This window comes from Furipterus horrens, unplaced genomic scaffold, assembly GCF_987537825.1.
Source record: "Furipterus horrens unplaced genomic scaffold, mFurHor1.1.pri manual_scaffold_5, whole genome shotgun sequence".
NCBI lineage: Eukaryota > Metazoa > Chordata > Mammalia > Chiroptera > Furipteridae > Furipterus > Furipterus horrens.
Window position 1 is genome coordinate 184,606,325 of NW_028327175.1, and position 26,052 is coordinate 184,632,376.

Sequence of the window (26,052 nt, forward strand, 5' to 3'; positions counted from 1 at the left end):
TGACAGGTCTACAAATGTAGATTTTGTTCTATTCAACTCTTGCTACTCAGCTCAAATCTTTATTGAATGCTTTCTTGGATCAAGACTTGTGCTTGACATTGGGATATGAGAGACAGTGTTGATAAAATGAACAAAGTCTTGTACTGTTTCAGCATTTCTGCCATTGTATTAGTAAGTGTAAGACATAAAAATTCCTGGCAGTCTAACCAAAATATTCCCAAAAGCCATACAAAATGGGCATAAAGTTTCATTTACGAGTAAGCTCTAGAGATGTGTTATACAATGTAGTGCCCATAGTTAACAATATTGTATTGTGTGCTTAGAACTTCATTAAAAAGGTAGAACTCATTGTGTTCTTATAGTAACAAAAACTGAACAAAAGCCAAAATCAACCCCCTCAAAGAGGAGCAAGAAAACTTTCATTTTTGGTGTGATGGATATGTCCATTACTGTGATTGTAGAGATGTTTTCCTGTGTATTTGCATGTGTCTAAAGTCATCAAATTGTATATAGTAATTATGTGCAGTTTTTTTTTTGTTTGTTTGTTTTTGTATACCAGTTTTTCCTGAAGAAAAAAAAAAGGCTGTTTTTAAATTTTTTCTCATTTCATCTGAGTTCTCAGACTTGCTGGCATAATGTTGTTCCTTATGTTATCCTTTTTTTTTCTTTAAGTGAGTATAAGGTGGTCATAGACTTGCCTCTCTTCGCCCTGCCCTTCACCAACGTTAGCAACTGGCCCCAAGTATGAAAATAGCTTGTGTATTGCTCACCTAGCAAGGGCTTATCACTCCAAAGTTTAGTTTTTTAGATTCTTTCTCTCCTCAAACCTTCCACGGCTTTTTAAAAAATGTAAATTTTTTTCTGTTGATTTCTTGACAGTTTGATGGGAGTAAATACCTTTTATATCCTACTTCCTAATCAGGATTAGAGCTCATTCAAAACCAAAATTCAGTCCTTGTAGGAGCCAGGTTTACATCTGGTTCACACTTATGTTTACAGTAAAGCTCTTCAGGTCCCCAGTTAAAGTTTCATTTGTGAGACACACTCCTTCCGTTTTGATGGCTCCTGGACTCTAATCTTATTTCCAGACCTGTGAGACTATCAGTCATTTTAACTCCTGCTTTATGCTTAAATTTTTAGGTTTTTCAGCTGCTGTTTTTACATCAGTAAGTGCCTCAACAACAAAAGGGATACCAAGTGTTGGGCTCACCATGTTGAGCTTCCCTGTTTTCTGGAATGTTGGCCCTCAATTTTTCATATTCTTGGTAGTTTCTCTATAACTTTAGGAAGTTAAAAAGTGTCCAAGTCATTTCCTTGTTCTCAGTTGAAAATTAAAACTAAAACAAGCTGTTATCCCTGTCTTCTTTCCAATGCCAGAGGAAAATTTCACCAAATCTTCTACTTTCTTTTCACTGTCCCTTGCCTCTCTGTAGTGACATTAATTCCTAAAAATGCTATAAAGTAAAAATTAGGGATTCATTCTGAAGACCCATCAAATCTCCTATTTTTAATTATATTCTCCCTAGGCAAAGCAAACCAAAAATTCCACCTAGATATCAAATGTCATTTGAACTGAACTTCTAAAATGTAGATTAAGAATTCATATTTGAGGACTTCTGGCCAAGATGGAGGCGTAGACAGACATGCTGCATCTCCCTCCACAACTAAGAAGGAATACAACTACCTTAAAATGAGAAACAACCAGAAGTTCCAGAAAATCAAACTACATGGAAGTCCAGGAAAAAAAGATATAAAGAATAAATACTTATCCAGACAGGTAGGAGGGGCGCAGCCAGGGTAGATAGGACATGGTGTGGTGGCAGTAGCAGTGGTGACAGCAGTGGTGGCAGTGGCAGGCCAGCAGAAAGCGCAGTCACATGTTTTAAAATGTCAGAAGGGACATCTTGGGAGCGGTCCCAGCTCCTCACCGGACCTCACAGCCCACAGTCCCAGCACCAGGGAAAATCAAGCCTCATTGCTTCTGACTCTGTAGACTAGTGGGGGTTGGGTCAGAGGCAGAAACTGCCGGTCTCAGCAGAGTCCACTTGTTAAAAGGGCCCCCATGGTCTTAGAACATCCGCAGACCCACCCACTCTGGGAATAGTGGCCAGGGCAGCAGCTAGAGGGGTGCCAGTCTGGTGCAGAAGTGGGAGAGGTGCCTGAAAAAGGGGTGAGTGCTAGGCAGACAGCATTATTCCCTCGCAGACCCCTGCCCCACATGCAGCGCCACAACATGGTGAAACAGGTCACCCTGTACTGATGAATCCCTAATGCTCAGCCCCTTACAACATAACAGGAGTGACAGCTCTACCTGGGGTGTGGAGGCAAACAAACACAGGAGCCTGTCAGAATGAGGAGACAGAGAAGTATGGCCCAAAAGGGGGAAGGATCAAGGTTCCAGCGATGACAAGAAGATAGACAACCTAACAGAGGAGGAGATAGCCAACCTACCAGATGCAGAACTCAAAACACTGGTGAAAAAGATGCTCACAGGCTTGACAGATATGCTTGAGTATGGCAAACACATAAAAGAAGTGAAGGCTATGCTAAGTGAAATGAAGGAAAATCCACACAAAACCAATGGTCAAGGGAAGGAAACCAGGGTTCAAATCAATGATTTGGAACATAAGGAAAAAAAGGCAGTCAACCAGTGCAGAATGAGGAAGCAAGAATTGAAAAAAATGAGGAAACCTTCCCAAATTTTTTAAAGGAGATGGACATACAGATCCAGGAAGCATGGAGGGTCCTGGGCGAGCTGGACCCAGAAGGAACCACACCAGGACGCATCATGATTGAGATGCCAAAAGTAAAAGATAAAGACAGAGTCCTGGGGGCAGCAAGAGAGAGGCAGAGAGTTGCCTACAGGAGGGTGCCTATAGGACTATCAGCTGATTTCTCAGAGGACACTTTGCAGGCAGGAAGGGACTGGCAAGTAATATTCAATGTGATAAAAAGCAACCTGCAACCAAGATTACTCTATCCAGCAAAGCTTTCATTTGGAATGGAAGGGCAGATGAAGTGCTTCCCAGACAAGGTGAAGCCAAAGGAGTTCATCATCACCAAACCATTATTATATGAAATGTCAAAGGGACTTACTTAAGAAAAAGAAGATCAAAACTATGAACACTAAAATGACAACAAACTCACAGCTATCAACAACTGAATCTAAAAATAAAAACCAAATTCAACTAAGCAAACCAGAATAGGAACAGAATCCTAGGTATGGGGATCATTTGGAGGGTTATCAGCTGGGATGGGGGAGGGTGAAAAATGGGAAAATGTTACAGGGACTAAGAAGCATAATTGGTTGGTACAAAATAGACAGGGGGAAGTTAGGAATAATATAGGAAAGAGTGAAGCCAAAGAACTCATATGCATGACCCATGGAGTGAACTAAGGGGGGTGGGAATGCTGGAGGAAAGGGGGGTACTGGACAAAGGGGAGTAAAGGGGAAAAATTGGAACTGCTGTAACAACATAATCAATAAAATAAAATAAAATAAAAATAAAAAAGAATTCATATTCTGTTTTTGGATCAAGGGAGATATCAAGCAATGATAGAAGGAGCAAAATTCTCCTTTGTTTGCTTTATATTTATTATAATAAATATTCTATTTTCATAGTTTATAATCATAACCATAATTTCAAATTATAAACTGAAAACTGTTGTTCACATTAAGAAATCTGCATTGTTCATACATTGTAACAAACTATGTAGCCTTTTAAAAGTGATGTTTGAGGAAAATGTTTAAATTAAACAGAGTTAAATTTGAGATATGTTTTGGGTTAATTATATAAAATGTAGCACATTACAATATCTCAAATATGTTTTAAAATTATAGACCAGACTAATTGCCTCTGAATAAGATTGCATAAAATTCTACTTTTCTACATTGTTGTACTTGTCTATAATTTCCCATTATCTATAATCACGCATAATTGTGATAATCAGAAAATCGTTTTAAAAGAGTGTAAGAGAGAAGCAGGAGGTAGAATAGTGGTTGCCAGGAGTTGGGGGAGGGGGAAATAGGACCTGTTGTTCCATGGGTATAAAGTTTTAGTTTTCAAGGTAAGAAAGTTCTAGTAATCTGCTGCTCAACACTGTGCTTATAGTTAAGAACACTATAGTGTACACTTACACTTAACCCCTGGCTGGTTTGGCTCTGTGGATTGAGCGTCAGCCTGCGAGCTAAGTGTCGCTGGTTCGATCTTCCAGTCAGGGCACATCAGAGAAGGAAAACTCTGACTCCAAAAAACCTCCGCTGCCTTGCGGCATACCTCTTCAGGGGAAAGGCTAAGGGAGTAAACCCCGGCAGAAAATCCGGAGCCGGAGTCCCTAAGGCGGTTTGACGTTGTAGTCAACACCGGCAACTCCTGCGGCGCACCTGAAGCCAAGCTGTATTGACTCCGTCTTTTCCTTGGATCCTTCAGCTGCGAAGAGAGGGGGTCTGCTGCATGGGCAACAGCAGACCCTCCATATCACCCTGCCCAGGCTCTGTAGCTTCAGCTTCACTGGAGAGGACACTCCAGTGCCATCGCAAGATGTCGATTCAACACGGGAGGAGACAGATACCGTGTCACTCCCGAGTCGGACTGCACAGCCATTCTCGGCGGTGCAGATAGACTCTTAAGGAGCTACACCATCGTCTCTCGAGACGGACGGCTGCCGACGAGTGTACACTTAAAAATTGGTTATGAGGGTGGGTCTCATGTTGTGTGTTTTCTACCACAACAAGAAAACAAACAAACAAGCAAAAGCACTATTTAAACAGAAAACCTATAAAACAGAGCTTTTACAAATATTTATTATTTTTTAATGTTTTTGTAAAAAATATTTTTTGTAATCATTTGAGACATTTTCTTCTCTGTTTATCAATAAGCTTATTTTTAATATAAAAAGAGAAGGGAACAAAATGTGACCTTCATTATAGTGTTAACTTATCATCTATTTAGCCTATTTAATTTGTATGAGCTTCATTAATAATGACAGCGTCCTCTCTGTATCCATCCACACAGCTTACAGCTGTCTCCATCCCAGTTTCTTCTCACTGATCCCTGAGAATTTGTGTCAAATAGATACAATAATCTATTTATGACAGTCAAGGCAAGCCAGTTGTAAAGGAGATATTTATTGGCAAAAGTAGAAAGCCCATAATTCAATGGATTGAGAGTTTAGAGCAGTCTAGCCATTCTCAAGAACATCAGGCAGTACTTAGTCAAATTAAGTGGCACAACTATCCAAGTTTTACACCACTTCATAAGGAATCATGGATCAGTATATTAACAGTTGGAGGCAATCCATTTTTTGAAGAAAGGGCAATCATAATGTGGTGAATGTCAACTGTGGAATATTATCTTCAAGCAGAAGAAAACACCATACACATAGCCATGCATATGCCACAAACACAAATTATCTTAAAAATGATGCAGAGAATAAAAAACCCTTATAAATAGAAAAAAATGCTATAATAGCATGTATAATAGTTTGAAAATACATATAAAATTAAAATATAAAAATTTGTTATACAAATATGAAAATGAAATATTTAAAAATAGTTCAGATTAACAATTTAAAAATATAACCCAAAAGTATGCATATGAAGGATATTATAGACAAATTCACAGATACATTTAAAACCCATTAAAATAATGTCCTGTGGCTGGAAAAAAATGTGATTTGGAATGGGGATACATGGGGAAAGTAAATCAATAAAAAGCAAGTAAATAATGGAGGAACTGACGATGATGGTGTCTTGAACTAAGAATTATGAGTAACTTCATTTGTATTATTTAAAAGAAAAATAAAAAAGGAACTAAAATTCTTTGATGTGAACAAATAAAAAAGAAAATATTAAGGAAATTTTGGCTCTATTGCAATTTTCCATAAGCTAAAAGTAAGCCTTTACAAAAAAATAAATGTCTCAATTCATTTTGTATTTGGTTCCAGAATTTGGTTTTCTTAATTGCAATGTGATCCTGCTATTCTGAGTGTGTTAGGTGAAGATACTGTCACTTAACCTTAAAGTATCCTTTAAGTTTGTTTGTTTGTTTGTTTGTTTGTTTTTTAGGTGCCCACGTCCTCTCAGTTATTATAAGTAATAGCTTCGCTTTCAACTTGTCCTTGGATATGATTTTAAAACTAGATTTCCAGGCAGCAACACAAGTTACTGAACATGAAGTCTAACAGTATTCAATTTTATTTAGGAGGAAGCATTTTGGTTTTCTGGCCTCTTCATTTTCACAATGCAGCTGGCACTGAGCGAACACCAGTTGAGGCCGGACATCCTTCTTCAATATTTGTTAAGCAGGAGCCAACACCAGCCCAGTCATCCCTGGATATCACTGGTGTCAGGACCACAGCCCACAGTGGTTTTGTGTAGGTTGCTTATTGCTCAAATGTGCACACCCAGAAGGGTAAGGAGGACTGAAATGCAGACTGCATCCTGCTAACCTGGCTGTGTGCACATGGAGTCCATCCTCCCAGAGAGGAAATGCCTTTCTCTAATTCATTAAAGGGGATCATCTGGGCTAGTAGCATCTCTATCAGTGCCTCATTCACCCCATTCACTTGTACCCCCAGTTCTTTTCTAATCTCTTTGTTGTCCAGAGGTTTTTGGAGACAGAATTGCCTGGATAAATAGAGCAAGTTGGAATCACTGGATGGTGTACTTAGGAAAAAGGGATGGGACTCACATGCAACTGAATTCTCATGGCAAAGCGTTGAAGTGAGGTTATTTGCTTGAGAACAATCAAAGCCCAGTTACGGGCTACACAGTGAGGTTGTAGAAAGCATTCCTCAAAGGAGATCCTGGGTGTGTTAACAAATGGCTATGGATGGAAATAAATGTGAGAATTCTACACTTGTAGGGTGTGGAAGAAAACCTGAATAGCTTTCAAGTGAAGTAAAAAAAAAATAAAAAAAGAAAATGAACAGAGCAAGGGCCAGATCTGTGAGGTTGTCCACCTGACTTCCAAAAGAACAGGGATTCTTACCTAGAAAGAGGATGAGTGTGTGGAAATCTCGGGGCTGAAAGGAGATCTGGCTATTCCTCTCTGAGTCCTCAGCAATGGAAGAGCCAGAGTGAAGCTTAATTTCTGCCTCAAAAAAAGTCACTCCTTTGTTTGCAGAAATCACTGCATTTGTGGATAGCATCAGCAGCAAGTGAGATTAGCCTGAGTCAGAGTAAGACTATAGGCCCTTGGAAACCTGTTATTGTATAGCCTGCCTACCACCAGTTGAAGGAGGAAGGCTAAGGTCAGTGTTTAAGCCCAAGAACATTTAATTTCCTCCCACCCAAGAAATTCATCTAGTGTATGATTAAAGGAAAATGAGATCTTTAACCCAAGTATTCCTGAATTTCTCCTTCATACATGCAGAATGAAATACAATGTTCAAGAAAAGTGAATCCATCTCTAGAGCAGGTGAATTACAAGAGTGTCTAAACAGGAAGGAATCTTAGAGATTATAAGGCATTGTAGAACTAATTTAATAAAACTATTCAGTTTATAGAAGAGGAAGGTGAAGCCCAAGGAAGTCAAGAAGTTTACAAAGTCACACAGGGGGAGTTTCAGCCAGATCGGTTGGATAAGATCGATTTACAGTGAGCACTGTAACTGCCAATACTATCTGATATTAGGATAAAGCTGTCTGATACAAAAATGAAGCAAGTTAAGAAGGAAATAGGTGTATATAGAACACGGAAGGTCTCCAAAGTTGTACCACTGACCTCATAGATTTACTCAAACTAGGTACTTCTTATCTGGGTTCCCATTGTCCATCCTATATCAAATCTAGAACTTCTATAAGAGCTAATGTACACTTATAGCCTTTTAAATCCCTAACTGTAGACCCTATCTTCCATGTTCTAGATCTGTGTATCATAGCCTTTAGGATGCTGCTCAATTTTGTTCAATGAGAGGTACATTTGAAGGTGGGTTAGGTATTCATTTGTGACTTTAACAGTTCACATTATCACCTAACTCTATTTTCTGCTGTCTCCCAGATGTATTTTTGGGAAATGCCCTTCTCACGTCATTGTGTAACCTCTATGTGGTTTGAACTTGGGTGCAGTTTACACTGATTACAGAACTGGCCTCTGATTGTTCTAATGCAGTCAACGTTAACTTAACATTCTGCCAGGGCGATTGGTAAAGAAATGGACGTTACTATTGATTGAAGCCAATCAGGAAATGTTTTTGCCTTAGTCACAGAGCATCAGAAATAAGTCCAGGCCTCATGTTTAATAGTGTCTCTTTCCCTCTCTACCATTTCTTTCTTACATCTCTTCTTTCTACTATCTTTTTTTCCTAGAAGTAGTTGAGAGTTATGTTATAAGAGTGTGAGCTGTTCTTAAGATCCTCCCCCAAAAAGGCTGGGGTTGGGGGAGCATTGTAGAAAGAGGGGAGAGATAGAAAAAAAATCAGGTGATATTTCTGAGCTACTTGATCAAACCAACCGTCATACCTACCTAACTACATGTGAACTTATTATAATTCAATAATTCTGTTATTGTTCAAATCAATTTGAGATATGTGAAACTAAGAACATCATAACAGATGGTGGAGGCAATGTGACTTAAGGAAAATAATTTCCCATTATTGGAAATAAGCAGATCCAGATTCTACTCTGGCAACTGACTATGACCTTGGGATAGTCATTATGTCTTCCTGTACTACATTTTCCTTAGTTATAAATGTGCAATGGAATATTTTTCTTACCTGATATTATATGGTGTTGTGAACCTCATATGAAATAATAATTTTGAGTGAGAAAACCTGAAAACCATGTGAAATTGAATTGTAGGTGATATTATTACCATCAGAAGATCCTGCGACCATCAACATGATTATTATAATACATTGTTTCTTTTTCCTGAATCGTAAGGGACAGGAATAATTTATCAAGATTTGTACTTCTACAGAGCACTTGATGAAAACAGGAGTGGAAGTTTCTAAAGCAAAGAAGATTTCATTAGGCTGCTTAATATGAGTATTTATAGCCAGATTGTTTCCCAATTGACTTAGCAATCTTCATTTGTAATTCATAATTTTTGGTGAATAATTGCAATCATCATCTGCTTAATGAGACAATCATTCCCTCTCTCTGCCATCTTTATTTTCCTTTTGGTAAAATCTTGCATTCAATACTATGTATGGCACAGAAAGTCAGTGCATGAAAAATTTGAATCCCTGTAAAATACCCAGAATATCAGGCCCAGGGGCAGAAGAAAACTTCTAAGTGTGAAGCAGGACAATGCATATAAACTCATTTGTAAGTGGTGTCCCTCCTTTCAGATATATGCACAAACAAAATATTTATGAATGAAATGGGTGTAAATGGTTTGTGAACGCATGCCCTAAATGAGGTAATGATATATTTTTTTGCTTTTGTCTTTTGGTGTTTGTTCAGTGACCCATTTCAGTCATAAAATTGTTGTTGGCAAATAAAACATCCACGTTAATTTTGTCAGCAAGGGTAAAAGGAAGGATTATAGATTTCAAGTATGAGAAATTATTTTAGAAAGAGCCAGCATGTATAAAGAGTTAACTATGTAGGATGTGATGTTAAACAGTTGTTAAAATATTGATATCTCACTTACCATTGCTGTTTCCTTAACACCAAGCCACAAAGAGGTTAAAGAAGTTGTCCTAAGTCATAGGGCTGATCACTGGCGGTGGAGACTGTAACCTGAGCTGTCCAACTCTTACTGCCTTCATTCTTTTTTTTAACTTGTTTGTTTGTTTGTTTGTTTAGAGAGAGAGGAAAGGAGAATGAGAGAGAAACATCACTGTATGGTTACCTCTCACTCCCACCCCCAACTGGGGACCTGATGTGCAACCTAGTCATGTGTCCTGACTGGGAATCGAACCAGCCTTCATTCTTCATATACCACGATATTTCCCTATTTTTAAAACAGTTTTAAAATGTTAAAATCACATTTTTTTTGAAAAAAATTATACATAATCATTGTTTTTTATTTTTATTTTTTGTCATTTTTCTCTATATTTTCTATAACCCCATCACCCAGAATGAGAGAGCAGCAGTTTTCCACTTGGGCAGCAAAAGACAATATATTGTCTTCTATATTCACTTATGAAATGAGACGGAATAGACTTTAATTAATCAGCTCATGTCTTTGTTTCAACGGATGGTAATGATTGAGCAAATCTGGAATATGAGGTCACTAAAAACATGCATGGAATATAGACTCAATTATGTGCCTAGTGAAGAGAGAGTAAGAATAAGCAAGGAAATATCATTCAAACTGTGAGCAACTTTGCCTGCTGGTTTGCTCATTGCCCATAACTCAGTTATGGCCTCACTTGAACATGATTTTCTAGGTGGGTGTGAGGCTGCTGTCACTGGTCATTCCCAAGGGCAGTGTAGTGTGAAGATTCCTCTACCCTATGTATTATCTTGCTATTTAAAGATAAACCTTTTAGTTATGCAAACTAATTTAGAATCAGCTACACTTGTTCTCAGTTTCAATTCCAATGACAGTGGGAAAATCTGGCACTGTTTGAATTTTTAAAACTTTTGTAATTGAAATAACCATAGATTGTCAGAAGGCTGCAAGAACAGTACAGAGAGGCCCCATGTATCCTTCAGCATTTCTCCCCATGCTTACATCTTACATAATTATAGGGCAGTATCAAGACCATGAATTCTATATTGGTATATTCTTTTTATCTTCTCACATGTGTTTATTTGTGTAACCACCACTGAGCAAGATACAGAACATTCTGTGACCACAATAATCTCCATCAAGCTGTCTCTTTATAATCAGGTTTTATAGTGTGTTTGCCTAATCTCTGGCAACCATTAATCTCTTTTTCACATTTATAATGGTATCATTGTGAGAATGCTAAGCAAATGGAATCATACAGTATGTGACCTTTGAGGATCGCCCTCTTCATTCAGTAGTGTCTTTAAAATCCATATAAGTTGTTGCATGTATGAAGTGTTTATTCCTTTTTTATTAATGACATGCTGACTCAATCATGTAGTGTTACATATTACATGAACCACAATTTGTTTAATTATTCACATAAGGAAATTATAATAATTCAAACTTACTGGAAAGTGGACATATCATCTACAAAATGAGTCAGAAGAGTATTTCCAAATATAAAATATGCTCCCTCAAAGCCCAAAGAAGCCTAACAAATATTTTGGATTTTTCTTATTGATAGGTGTAAAATGCACCTACATGTCCCTTGCCATGGTGAAAATATCCTCACATGTTGAAAATGTGCTCACATGTTCTAGACTACTAGGTCCCTAAAAACATTATGGATGTCTCCCTCTAGAGCAGGTATGTCTTACCACAGTCTATAATTTTCCACTTCTTGCTCATCCAGTCTTATTGGAGTCATGTCCCAGTTACAGTGTACCAATGTGATGTTCCGCAGAATGTGCAGATGGCCCAAGTATTTTTGGACAATATTATGACAAAGGGTAAAAGTGTTAACATAATTCTGTTAACACTATAAATATAAAATGCTGTTCTTTACACATAAGTTGGAGTGCTTCTGATTCTCCTTTCTCATAGGGGTGGGAAATATACATTCCCCAGGTGAGTGGCCACATTCAACATGCAGGAAGATATGAGCAGTATATTTGGTTAATTCTACAGAGAGTCCCACGCTTTCATCCATATTATATTTCAGGGGCTGGCATGCTGAAATAAATGGAGATTTGGCAGTGACTAACTACATTCTTTATGTCTTTGAGAGTGTCACTATATGTGTCATTTCACTTAAAAGCCATTACTATTTTTTATTTCTTGTCTGTCTCGGGAGGGGGTTTCAAAATACCTATTTAATCTACCCCAGTCAATAGCTCTTTTCCTAGTTCTAAGAATCAATATTAGGATTCTAAAAACTGTAAGAGTGTCCATTGGAAATATATATTTAGAGACCCCAAAAAAGTGATGACCAGGTTTGTTTATAGACCCAGTGGATTGATTGTGAGTTAGACCTAGGCAAGAACTTTATTACTGCATGCCAAATGTCCCACTCTACCAGGGGATCATGGGTATCAAAGTCAGTTCTGACCATGTGTCTAGAATCCATGTCTCTAACACTCACAGTCCTGAATGTTTCCCTCTTTCTAATGCATGTTCACGTGAATAAAAGACTAGAGATCTCTGAGAAATTGCAACTACATTCACTTATAGCAGTTTTTCAGAGTCTATCAAAAAGACCTCACCTCCAGCCCTGGCTGCTGTGGCTCAATGGATTGAGTGTCAGCCTGCAAACCAAGTGTTGCTGGTTTGATTCCCAGTCAGGGCACATGACTAGGTTGCACGCCAGGTCCCCATTTAGGGGCGTGCGAGTGACAACTACATGTAGATGTTTCTCTCTCTCTCTCTCTCTCTCCTTTCCCATCTCTCTAAAAGCAAATAAAATAATATTAATAAATAAAGAGATCAGACATTAACTTAAAAAAAAAACAACCTCACCTCTTCTTTGTTCCATTGATTCTGGGCATGGAAAATGGCTCAGGTATAGACACTGGTTAAGGGGTCATCATGTTTTCTTGGTGTGTCCACCCTCACTCTTAAGTTCACTTATTTTTATTTCTTTTGATTGTATAAATTGCACAATATTCTTATTGGATGTTTATCTATTTTGCCCACAGGGCACTGTGTTCCATTAGCCATCTCTATAGCTCTCTGTAGATTGGATGTCTGTGATGGCCATTGATCTTGATGATCGTTGGGACCATTGCACCCCCTTACAGTAGATGGTTACCTAGCCTCTGTTATTTTGGGGTCTTTGTCACATCCTGTGGCTATCAGGGAGCGCAGTTTTAGAGCAGAACATCCTACCATGGACTCCGCTGAGATTCTCAGTGATGTTGCTGTCCCTCTCACCATCACATTCCTTATCACATTGGCAAGTAATGGTCTCCTGAGCTTTCCTACAGAACATTATCAGCTGTTGTAGTATATTCACTTTAGAATGCCCACTTCTCTGAGACCTTTTGTTTTTTCTGCCACCAATGATGGCTTGTAAGATGCCTGCTCAAATAAAGCCTGTCCTTAATCTTCAGGAAGAGCGGGGCTACTGTCTTCTAACAAGAGAAAATGGGCCACTTTAGATGAGGGTAATCCAATCCTGGAGTTAAAGGCTCTGAGCTTCACCTTCTGTCTAATAGGTTCCTGATTTTGATATTGGTATAGGAAACGTTACAGAATTGAGAATTCAGCATTCTCTGGACCTCTATTACTTTTAATTTTTTACTTTGTTCCTAATCATCGGGAGAAAACATTTAGTTATGGTGTTAGCTGTAGACTTTTTGTAGAGGTCCTCCATCAAGTTGAAGAAAGTCCTTTTAATTCCTAGATTTCTGAGAAATTTCATCAGGAATGGATGTTGAATCCTGTCAAATCATTTTTTTTTTCAAAATCCAGTGATATGATCATATAGCATTTCTTCTTTGGTAGTAAAGATGAATTTCTCTGAATTATTTCTGAGTACTAAAGGAAACTTACCTTTTCCCAGGATAGCCTACCATTTAGTTATAGTATATTATCATTTTTACATATTGTTGGAATTGATTTTCTAGAATTAAAAAAGAATTAGTGTATCAAAAATCATGAGGGATATTGGTATATGGTTTTCTCATGCTTTCTTCGTGGTATCAGGATAATGCTATCTAGCCTCATTAAATAAGTTGGGAAGTGTTTTAACCTGTTTGATTTGGAGAATTTATTTAGATTGATATTATGTCTTTTAAAATATTGAGTAGAATTCACTGACATCATCTATGCCCAGTGTTTTTATTTTTGAAAGGATTTTAACTACTAATTCAACTTATTTAATAGATATAGGGCTATTCATTTATCTTTTCCTTGAATGAGTTTTGGTAGTTTGTTTTTTAACTAATTTGTTCATTTTATCTAAGTTGTTGAATTAATTTACATTAAATTGTTTATAATATTGTTTACTATCCTTTTAACATCTTAAGAATCTTTTCTAATGACTCCAATGCTCATCTTGATTTTAATATTGGTAATTTGAATTTTCTCTCTCTTTCTCCTTTTCTCATTAGTCTGGCTAGAAGCCTATAATTGGATTGATTTTCTCAAAGACCTAGCTTTTAGTTTCTTTCATTTGCCTCTGTTGCTTTTCTGTTTTATATTTAATTTATTTTCATTCTTATCATTAATTTATTCTTGTGCTCTGTACTTTGGGATTAATTTTCTCTCATTTTTCTAATTTCTTAAAATGGAAGATTAGCTTATTGCTCTGCAGTCTTTCTTTATATTATAGGCATTTTGTGTTATAAATTTTCCCTAAGTACTGCATTAGTTGCAGTCCATAAATTTTTATATGTTGTGTTTTCAATTTCCTTCAGTTCAAAACATTGCCTATTTTTTAAATTTCCTTTTTGATTCAATGGATATATTATTTAGTTTCCATATTTAAGGGATTTTTCAGATAGGTTTTTGTTATTTATTTCTATTGGAGTCAGAAAATACACTTTTCTCATTTATGGTATGGCTATATCGAGTGATTTTTCAATTGAATCATGGACATTTTGGATATTATGTTAGGGGCTTCTGGATCCTGTTTAAACCAGTTTTAGCAAGCAGTCACTCTGTTTTGGTTTAGCAGGTAAGTTCTGGCTCACACTTGTGATTTATAGTTTCAATGAACAATTAGTTTTTGAACCCTTGCAATGCTATTGTGGTCTCTTTTGTTCACTTGGTACAACCGGGGGCTTCTGCTTATTTCTTGCTGATAGCTGAGCACAGGAGAAAAGTGTGCTTCTTGTGCCCCGTGTTGCCAGGTGAGGGATAGGAGCTTCTTGTGCCTAGCATCACCAGGTGAGGGATAGGAGTATGGAGTCTCACCTGTCAGGGTCCAGTGACTGCTTTTCTGAGTCAATCTTCCAGGCTGGTTCATGCGGATGGGGCTCGGACTGGATCCTTGCTGGTGTTAACTTCTGGGACAGAAGGTGCTTCTCTGAGTCTTTTTGTGCTAGCAGTGGGGTTGGGGTTGGGGTCAATGATATTGGTCCTGAGTCATCCTTTGCTCTTTGGTACAGGACTGGGAGACATCAGACTTGTGTTTCCTTCTGCCACCAGTTCTGGTAGAGCAGGATCACCTACTTCTAGTTGGTGGGAGTTGGGGAATGGAATTTTATTTCTGGCATGTTCTTGCTCTGCTTGTGTAGGTAGAGTGCTCCACTTGAAGTTGCTGGGTGGAGGACAGGGTATGGAGCTGGGAAAAATCAGTCTACATCACTCTGTTCCATCTGCATGTGGACAATTCCTTTGCACAGCATATCCACACTGTATACGTTACCCTCATTAGTTACTTGGTAACTGTCTCAGATATTAGATCAATGAGAGGGAGAGAGAGAGAGAGTGCATATTTATATAACTTTTATTACAGTGTATTGTTATACTTATTTTATTATTAGATATTATTAATCTATTACTGTGACAGTTTGTAACTTAAACTTTATCATACACATGTACATATAGGGAAAACATAGTATTTATAGGGATCAGTATTAACCATGGTGTCATGTATCCACTGGGGTCTTAGAACATATCCCCACAGGATAAGAGGGGACTACCGTATTCAAGCTCATTAACCTTTTTTCTTCAGGGTCTAATCTGCTTTTTATTTATGCCAGTGTATTTGCCATTTCTGATCTTGCATTTTCCTTTCTAGAAGTTCAATTTTTTGTTATATATTTTATGTGTCTTCTTAACATGTTCATATATTCCTTTACTTTCTTTTATGAGTAGGAGGCAGTTATGTAACTGTTGTAACATGCTTGTCCACTTATTTTATGATCTGTGCTATTTTGGGGTCTATTTTGATTAATTTATTTTTTCCATTTCATGGCTTGTATTATCCTGCTTCTTTTTATGCCTTCTTTTTTATAGATGACAATGGGAATTTCATATGGGTGCTAGACATTTTTGTATTTATTCAAATATTTCTGTGGGTTCTGAAATATGTTGAGCTATTTGGAGATTGTTTGATCCCTTTGAGCATTAGTTTTAAGCTTTCTAAAGTGATATTAGAGCACCCTAGAGTCATAGGCTAATTTTACCTTCATCCAGAAGAAGTACTCTTCTGAGTGTTCTACTATAACCAAATACCGGTCTGGCTGCCTGCAGCAATAACAGCCAAACTCGTGAGACAGGTGCTACTGGAAAAGGAAAGCAGTTTATTCATCCCAAAGTGCATCAACTGTTTCAGTGCAGGCAGAGGCAGAGGCAGAGGTTTTTATAAGGATCAATGGAAAGGGACTGAAAAGTTCTCTAATGTGGAGACTTGCAAAGTCCATTCCAATAAGACCTTGACACTGATCAAGCAGTGGTCTGGCATACATCATTCTGGGCATCCTCATCCTGTTTTTATATCATCCTGGCTTTACACTTGGAGGTCAGCAAATCTCCCAGAGCTGGAATGACTGAAGGTCAAAGTCTGTATCTTTTGAAGTAACTTCCTAGGATTCTTATACAAACATACTGTTTCTCTACAAGCTGTATATTAGTCAAAGTCAGCATTTACAGAAACAATGTCAAAAGAATGGTGGGGTGGGGTACACGTCTCCACTGTTACACTACCTAATGCCCCATTGTTGTAAGAATTTTCCACTATAGCTGGTTGGAACACCAATTATTACTTGCCTGTTGTGAGCTCCGTAGATTTTTTTGTCTGTCCTTTATTGGTTGTTCTTTCTCTAACACTGAGTAGTTGCATTACATACATGCTTTGATCAGTACTCACCTGACGACTTGAGAGTGGGTGGTCAGGCCTCTGCTTGTCTTTAGAGCTCTTTCTCTCTCCCTCCCTCCCTCTCCTTCTTTCTCTCGCCACACGCCACACTCTCTTCCCCTTCATCTTCCTTTCCCTCTCTCTCTCCCCATCTCACTCCCTCTTTCCTTTCTGGTACTCTTCTTACCCTCATCTGGTGTTCCTCTCTTAGAGATCTATGTCCTGAACTGACTATTTTCCAATACTTAAAAACCATTGTTTTATATTTCCAGTTTTTATGATTTGGCTAAGGCAGTTGGATAAATCCAGCCCCGGTTGCTTTATTTTGGCCCGAAACCACAACTATATATATTGTTTTCTTTTAAATACCTTGCATGTTTCTTTGATTGATGTCTAGCTATTTGATAGCACTTGTTCTATTGTGAATAAGAACTCATTTTTTTCCCCACTGTGTGCCTTGTTTTGTTATTGCTGCATATAAAAAGAATTTTTCAAGTTATTATCTTAGTTTTCCTAGGGTGATAGTTAATATCATTGCATTGCAGAACACAAATATTGTTACTTAATTTCCAAAATCTTATCCCACATGTCCTTTTGTTTTTATTTATTGACAAGATTGTTATTGTTAAATAATAGTAGGTAATTAAAATATTGTCCTTGATTTAAATTCCAATTATTCTAATATTTCATTATTAAAAATGATGTTTGTTCTAGATTTCAGGAAAAAAATTTTATTAAGTTTAATGGAGTTTTTCTATTCCTGAAGTACTAAGAATGGGTGGCTTTTATCAAAAATGTTTTTAGCACTATTTAGATCATTTTATGTTTCTTCTCCTTTAATTATTAATATTGTGAATTATATTAATAGATTTTTTAAATGGTAAATTATATTTACCTTTTTGGTAAAAATACTTATTAATCATAAAATATCATTCATTCACTTATTTAAAAAATATAATTGAATTTAATTTTATATTAGTTACCTAGAATGTTTGCATATATTTATAAATTATATTATTTTCTAACTACATTTGTCAAAATGAGAACTATGGACCCAAATATCTTATAGGTCTATTTTTTTTGTAAAACACTTCCATATTATGTTTTAGTTTGACAATGTTCTAAAATTATTCACATCTAAGCATAATCATCAAAAATGTGGGTCACCACCCTGCAATTGGGAAATTCTTTCTGAGTCCAGTGAGTCCTACTTTGCCTTTGAACTTAAAATAAAGCCCTTGCCAAGGGTAGATTAAAAAAAAAAAAAAAGGTGCATAGGCAACAAGGTCTAGGAAAAAAGTGAGAGAATCAGGTCGTTCTTAAAGAACATGTTAATATGGGTGGACCAAGCCCAGAAGAATTTAATTATGGCAGTTATAATATATTAAAGTTCCTTGTACATGAAATGCATGGAAGTCTTCAGTGGGTCCTGCACTTTCCTGGGCCTTACCTCAGATTAAATGAGTCAGAATCCATAAAGCTGGAGGTTAGATATTAGTATTTTTTAAAAAACCTCTAATGTACAGCCAGAAATGGAAGACACAGATGTAGATTTTGCCTCATAATATATAAATTTGTAAAAATAAATGAAATTATAAATAAGTAATAAAGATTTTGTCTACTCCTATTCTAGCCATAAAAGGTAAAATAGCTATTCATACATGCTTTAATATTACCACAATGCTAATTTATTTTCAGGTGAACTAGGCATACCCACAGATTCATATGGCACCTGATTAAAATTGGTGTTTAAAGAGTGCAAGATGGCTCATTTGCACAGTTTTTGAAAAATCATGTGTTCTGATGATTTGTAACTAGTAAATCAAACCTTGCAATTACTAGCAATTCTTGAACTACATTTATATGAATAGGCATACTCATTATCAGTTTTATTAACAACAAAACAGAAAAAATAGGCCTTTCTTCTATGAAATACAATGACACTTAATGTAATGGTTGAAATTTGGTGGCCAGGAATATGTTATTTTTTGCTATACCATGTTTATAAGTCTGCATTCAATTTATGTGCCCTTGTTCTCTGGGTTTAAAATAAAACAGCTATATCTAATATAAAATTTAACTTACTTTGTGTTTTTATATATATGACATTAAATATGTAAATCAAAATGGGGGTCTGCAAGATTTATTGGATTGGCCAAAATGTCCGTTATATACTTTCCATAAAATAAAAGACACATTTAAAAATGTTCACCAATAACTATTAATTTCGATACTTGGAGTATGTCAGCTATCTCCTACATGGTATAATGTTAATTGTTCTCAATTCATGTCTCAATTTGATCTCTATCAACTTCAACTGGTACCTTACCATGGAGCATCGTCCAGCAAGAAATCTCCAACACAAAACTTTGCAAGCCACTTTTGACACCTTTGATCATTCACAGCACCTTCTCCATACACGGCATATTTTCTTTTTGCATTTCAGTTGCATTTTTACCTTTCTTGAAATAATAAAGCATAATATGCCAAAAATGTTGCATATTTTCTTCTATCTTCAGTATTAAAATGGCTAGACAAAAGTTCACCAATTTTGATTTTTTTTTTTTTTTAATGCACGCTTGTGGAGAGCAGGACCAATAAAATGGCATTGGTCTGGTCAAGATAGCAAAAGGTATATAAACAAAGTGAAATCACTCATGTCAACCAAGAGGGCTGCCAGTCAGCCATGACATTTTGGTTCAAGAGGGAAACGACGTAAGTTACACTGGACACATCCAGCAAGGAGACATACCCAAGATATCTGCACGTGTGATGAGAACAGTCATGTCTGCAGAGCAGGACCACCCACAGAGAGGCTCCTGGGGAAATCCTCCACTTGCCATCAGGGCTGGCAAGACACTTGTCAAGAGACCCAGAAGGGTGGAGTACATCACTCTCAAGGTATAACTGAGGCAGATTCCAGACCACTGCTGAGACAGCGGAGCTCCACACACCAGAGTGCTGCTGCATGCCACACTGATCTCCCTCAGCATCAGCTGCTGAAGGCTCTGCTATGCTGGACTGAGGACTTGGTTTGCCCTTCTGCCCACCTGGCTCCAGAGATCATTCTTTGAAAGACACCGAGGACTTCCTTTCCCATCATGCTGTCTCCCAGACCTGCAGACTGAGACTCTTGGGACTCAGGTTTGTTATTTCCCACTGATTGTTCTGTGTGTGTGTGTGTGCGTGATATTTCTCGATTGTTAGAGTGTGAGTAGGATATTAATGTATGTTGATGTTCTACTTGGAGTGAATCTGTATTCAGTAACAGCTGAGTGAACTGCATAATTACTGTGTGTGATTTGTCTGTTCCTTGGTGCTGGGCTGCTCAGCAAGCCACTAGCCAAGCAGTTGACTGGCTGACTTATAGAAAAGACTATATCATGAACATTGATGACATCACAGCTGTCACAATGCAATCTAAAAAAATTGTTTCAGATGAAGTTAAAGACAAATAAGTGCCACCAGAGTCATCTTACAGAAATAAACACAAACTTTTTGGCCAACCCAATATTTTTCTTAAGAGAGATACATGTTAAATCTGAGAAATGTTATCCTATAAGTATTTTTTGGTGTGTACTATTTTTGTTTAATTTTGTGTTCAGGCTTATCTTTTTTTTTTTTTTTTTTTTTTTTTGATTGAGATGGTTTCTGAACTTCACTCAGCTCTTATCATTTAAATAATATAAAAAGCAGCTCATCTTTGATGGTGTGTTGCAAGTCTCTAGTAAAATAAACTGAACCTAATTCCTTTTGAGGGAGAGTATTAAATCTATAACTATCTCTATGTTATCTTTACATTAACCCACCCAGGTTTCTATCTTCTAGGGCAAATATATCCTCCAGCTTTTCTAGTTTAGCATTATAAAATATCATTCAGTATTTACTTAAAAATTTTCAAATAGCTATGTATGTGTAGCCCTATTTTTATTATTCTTATAGTTGTTGTTTCTTATTTCCTTTCCCTTTTACTCTTAACCATTTTGGGGGGCTTGATCAGACTTACTGGTTTAACTGAATTTTTTAAAGTATTTCATTGTTTATGTTATTTCCCCCTTTGTCTGCCTCTCCCCAGCTCCATCCACTGGTTTAATTTTAAAATAGACCCTCCATATCACTAGTTTGTGCTTTACTATTTTAAACTTTTATTGGCTTTTAACAAATATTTTTGTACGTATATTTTCTCCTACTATGTGTGTCTATTCAGTTAACATAAAATAGTACTTATTTTCTCCTGTTCTCTAAGCTCTTTTTATCATTAGATATGTAGTGTCACTGACTTAAAGATTATGGGATTTAGAATGATTACTTTAATACCTGTATTTAAGGGAGAGGGAAAGAATGATGGGGACAAAACTTGATAGAGACAGAACATTATTACTGATCAGGGATCCCAACTTTGTTTAGAGATGCTTAAAGAAAGCCCATAGAAACATAAAGCAGTGTGAAAATAAAGTGTTAGAAAAATAATATATTTATTTGTTAATTTCTTTGTTCAAGAGAGTCTTCTTAAATATCTTATTAGTCTAAACCCCTTGGTGAAAGGTTGTGTGAAAATATTTTCAGACTGAGAACTTTATACAACAGGAATTGTTGATATTTATTTGCCGATATACATCCCAATCAGAAGAGTAGAATGAGAGTTTTGAAGACAGAAATGGAAAGAATTTGAAAACATACTTTACTGTAATTTTCATAATTATAAAAACATTTTGGCAATATGTTTTAAAATATATTTATACATATTTAAAGACAATAGTAGAATGCAATATAATTTGAATATCAAAATATTCATCTGTGTGTTTCTTCAACAAATTAATTTTTGTAAACTGATTTACAAATCCTATGTGCCACATGAATACTAAATGACTACACTCAGAAGTGAAAGTAAGATTATCAGTGTTTAAGGGGTTATGTAACTTACAGTATTTATATGTGGTTTGAAAAGACAAAAGCTAAAGTGCCCAGAAGATAATCAGTGGAAAGTTTCTAAATATTCTTTTGATCTGAAAGCAGTAGAGAGCTTGGGTGTTGTATTTTTTGTTATTGGTTTCCAATATTCTGGGAACTTCGGTAACATTTCTGTGCCCCAAATGTTTCCACAGGAGAAATTTAAAAAAATATTTCTTACACATACATGTGATTGTTCCTGACTAGGGAAAAACTGGGCCAGCTTTTAATTATTGTCACAATACTCAACACCTGAAAGTAATTGTGCAATAACTGCTAACCTAGCCTTGTTAATTGGACTGTTAATCACAAAGAGAGCAGAGTTCAGACTACCAGAAGGGATATTTCTACTTGTAATTGTTTTCCTACAGAGAGTAACCTGCAACAATTCCTAGTAGTCCCTAACCGTAGTTTCCATAAATTGATTGGATTGTGTCCCTCTATGTTAGGAAAGTCAACTCCTAAAACTGTGCCTTGCATAACGTAGGCACTTGGTGTATATTTACTAAGGATTAACTTATTGATACAGACAATAGGAGAGGCCTGAATTTTATTAATAGGACAGTAAAAAATATAATGGCAAAAGTTTCACTGTCTTTCTGTATGTGATGGTTGAAGTTTGCTTAGAAAATTGCTTGAGATTTGACTTTAGAACTGTTTTCCGTAAGAGTAAGCCAAAGATCCTGAGATTCTGTCTCTTTAATTTTTCATTAATCTCTGTATGCTTAAACTTATGTTATTCAAAATCATAGTATGATAGCTTAGCCCTGGTCCATATGGCTTAGTTGGTTGAGTATTGTTCCACAAAGCAAAAGGTCCCCAGTTCAATTTCTGGTCAGGGCACACGCCAAAGTAGTGTGTTTGGTTTCCGGTCAGGGTGCATAAGAGAGGCAACCAATCTATGTTCCTTTCCCTCTCTTTCTCCCTCCCTCCCCACCCTCTCTCTCTAAAAAAAATAGAAAATATGTTAAAGTTTCATGGGCCCTTTATATGGTTGGTCTTCTCACAGAAGAGGAAAGTGTGACCCAGAATTGGTGCACTGGCCAAAGTCACCCATGTGCCATACAGAGATGTGCTGTTCTTTCCACTGCAGCCATAAACACACTCTCGGGTGGGGTTTTTGCAGAAGCCAAAGTGCAGTGGCTTTATCCCGGCCTGAAATGTTAATGTTTTTAACACAATGAAAGCATAGACACTCAAAGCATAAAATGACTTTAAAATTATCCAGTTAACACTTTTCTTCTTTATTTCACAAGTAAGAAAACTGGCAACTACAGAAGAGTAGCAATTTCTTCATGAAGGTATAATAATTTATGTATATGATGCTATCATCAATGAATAGTAAAATTATGGCCCATTCACACATTTAATTAAGGCAGGGACATATTGATACATTTTAATTTTTATATTTAAAGGTTTCTACTTTTTATTTTGTAATTATTTAATGGTTCATATCATTCTACTCTAATATACATCCTACAAATGATACAATTGTGCCTTATTCATTGTGGAGATAGCAAAACACATACAATTATTTATCTAAAGGGACCTGCAGCTCATTGCCAGTGAGATAACCTTAAAAAGTTGAATTTCCCATTTTTATCAAAAGCATTAAACACTGTGAATTTTCTTCCTCTCTAGATATCACATTTCAAATAACAATAGCAAAATTAACTCACTGTGCAATTCGATTTTTTTCAAATTTTCTGTCATTCTTTAGGATTCAGTAAATGCCTGAGTCACCAATAGCTGCATGTTTTCCTGTATCGTATTTATCTTTGTGCCATTCAATGTGTTAACTGAGAGTGTTCCACTAGTATCTTCCAGAGTTTTTCTTTGCTGCTAAAACTTGATCAGTAAGTTCTGGTGCTGGTGCATTCCCAGTGACATTAGAAGGTTTATTGATAGTACCTGGTTGTTGGAAGAGCAAGAATAATATATTCCTTCTCAAATGATCCTTAAATGGTTTTTTGAACAAAATGTCAATGGGTCTAGTCATGACATCAGAAATTACAACTAAGTTTATACATGGACAGGCAATAACAACCACCAGTTTGTGACCTTCTGTAGCTTATAGAAATTGTAAGATTTTACCCTGGTTTTTAAGATATTCATATTTGAAATAGAAATAGATGACCATCTCTGAAAACACACTGCATTACATCAGGCAGCAAGCCATCCACCTTCTATTCTTTAATAAGGAGAAAAGCAAACATAAAAACAATTCTTTTTTCTACCTTCCCCCACCCATAACTCTGGACCTTGATGAGTCAAATGTGTTTCCGCTGTGTGTGTTTGTGTGTTTGTGTGTATGTGTTTGTGTGTGTGTGTGTCTTTCCTGAATTCAGGGATGAGTCCTTTGAGTTATACTTGAGTAGCCCTACATTAGACTTTAATGTAAATCCAATTTTATGAACTATATCAAGGCATTTACTCCAAATTTTCAGACCTCTCAGGGTCAATGCATCTTCTGAGAAGACCACATATAATATTAACAGTGTAGTGCATTCCCAATTGCAGTTTACCAGAGTTGAGTTTCTAAGCAATTTAAGTAAAATTGATGTTTTTTTTTTTTTTTTTTTTTTTTTTAACTTGTATGTTCACTAGGCAGTATCCAAACCCAAGGTTTATTCTTTGCTATAAGTCAAGTACATTCTCCTTTTGCCCTTGGAATGGCAGCTCTAGGACTACCTGATTCCTTAGGATTAGCTATTGATTGGCCCACAGCAGGTCCCAGGCCAGGTTGGAATAAGTTGAGTGATGAGGGGCAAAAGGTAACTGGCCAGCTGTGTGTACACTGTCTCTTGCATGTAGCCATAGACGGACAAAAGATGTATTCATTTTTTTACGAAGTGTTTGATGACAACAAATGTTAAAAGCCAAAGTGTCTGACACTTAAGCACTTTAGGAAATGTAAATATATTATTGTCATTCCTCTCAATAGTATCGTTACTATGGCAAGATTACTGCACGTCAGTAAAGATGGGTCTCAGAAGCTATCAGTGCCCCACTTTATAAATAAATATAGTGTGCTTTGGAGAACTAGTCCTCCATTAGTTCATAGTAGTCCTTTTAAGCCCAGGTAATGATGTTGGGTATATTCTGCTCCTTTCTTCTCCATCTAGGGTGTAGGTCATGACATAGGACTAGTCAATCAGGTTATTCAGTCACAATGGTCACAGTGATGGTTCAGGAATGATCATGTGACTCAGTTGAGTCTATAAGAAGTTATTCTTGGCATTGCCAAAACTATTGGGAGGAACATTATCATGCTTTAGGATTTGTAAACTTTTAAGGCTGGTACAGTATTTTCATTTTAGTCCAGATAGAATAGGTTATGTTACAGTAACAAAAGCCCCCAAATCACTAGATGAATGCATAAAAGATTTATTTTGGTATTTATCTGTCACACAAAGTCAACTGTAGTTCCAAGCAACTCTTCACATGGTTACTCATGTCCCCAGTCTGATTAAACATCCCATCAGAGCTCCAACATCTGGAACAAACGGCCTCTTTTGTCAATGATGCTGGGGAGGTCTGAGTGTAAGCTTGTCACTGGTTCAGCCTGATAGTGACACATGCCATTTCCTCTTGCAGCAACTATTCACGACTAGTGACAAGACTTACCTAACTATAAGAAAAATGTAGATGAGTATTGCTGCTGCTACCACAGCTTCTGACTTTGTCACCATCCCACATCTGTGTGAAAAGAGCATGACAAGAAAGACAGGCATTGACTGGTAAAATAAAGAGTCATAGATGAAAATTTCTGGTGCAAACAGTTAAAGCCAGGACCCAGCTAGACAGTAGCCTTGACACCCTCAGGCTACCATAGGCATCCGAAAGGCAGAAGCCACACATGTATTTGTGTGTGCAAGTGTGTCTTACACATGCTGAAGAGGAGAAATTGACATGTACCCTATGGCAGATAAGGCATAAAAAATGTAAAAAGAAAAAAAAAAAGACTGAAAAACCCAATTTTTAAAGTTGTCACGGAATTCATGCTGCTCTTATAGAAACTTATCTATATGTAGCTTTCTGTTCTTTCCGGGTGAATAAGTAAGGTTGGCAGAAGGAAAAATAGACCTTTGTAGTTAATTAGAAACTAGGAAAGCAAAGCCAGACTTACCCTTTATTTAAACTTACACATCTTCTAGGGAACACATTTCGGCTGTGGCTTGTTGAGGTATGTGTAAGCTGTCAGCAAGAATTATAACAACAACCTGCTCTCTGGCTTTGAAACCATCACATAGATTGTTTGACTCTATACATAGTAAATAGTAAAAGGAGTTTCTAGTATGTAAACTCTAATAATAAAGACAGTTGGCCTTTAATGAGTATCTACTATGTT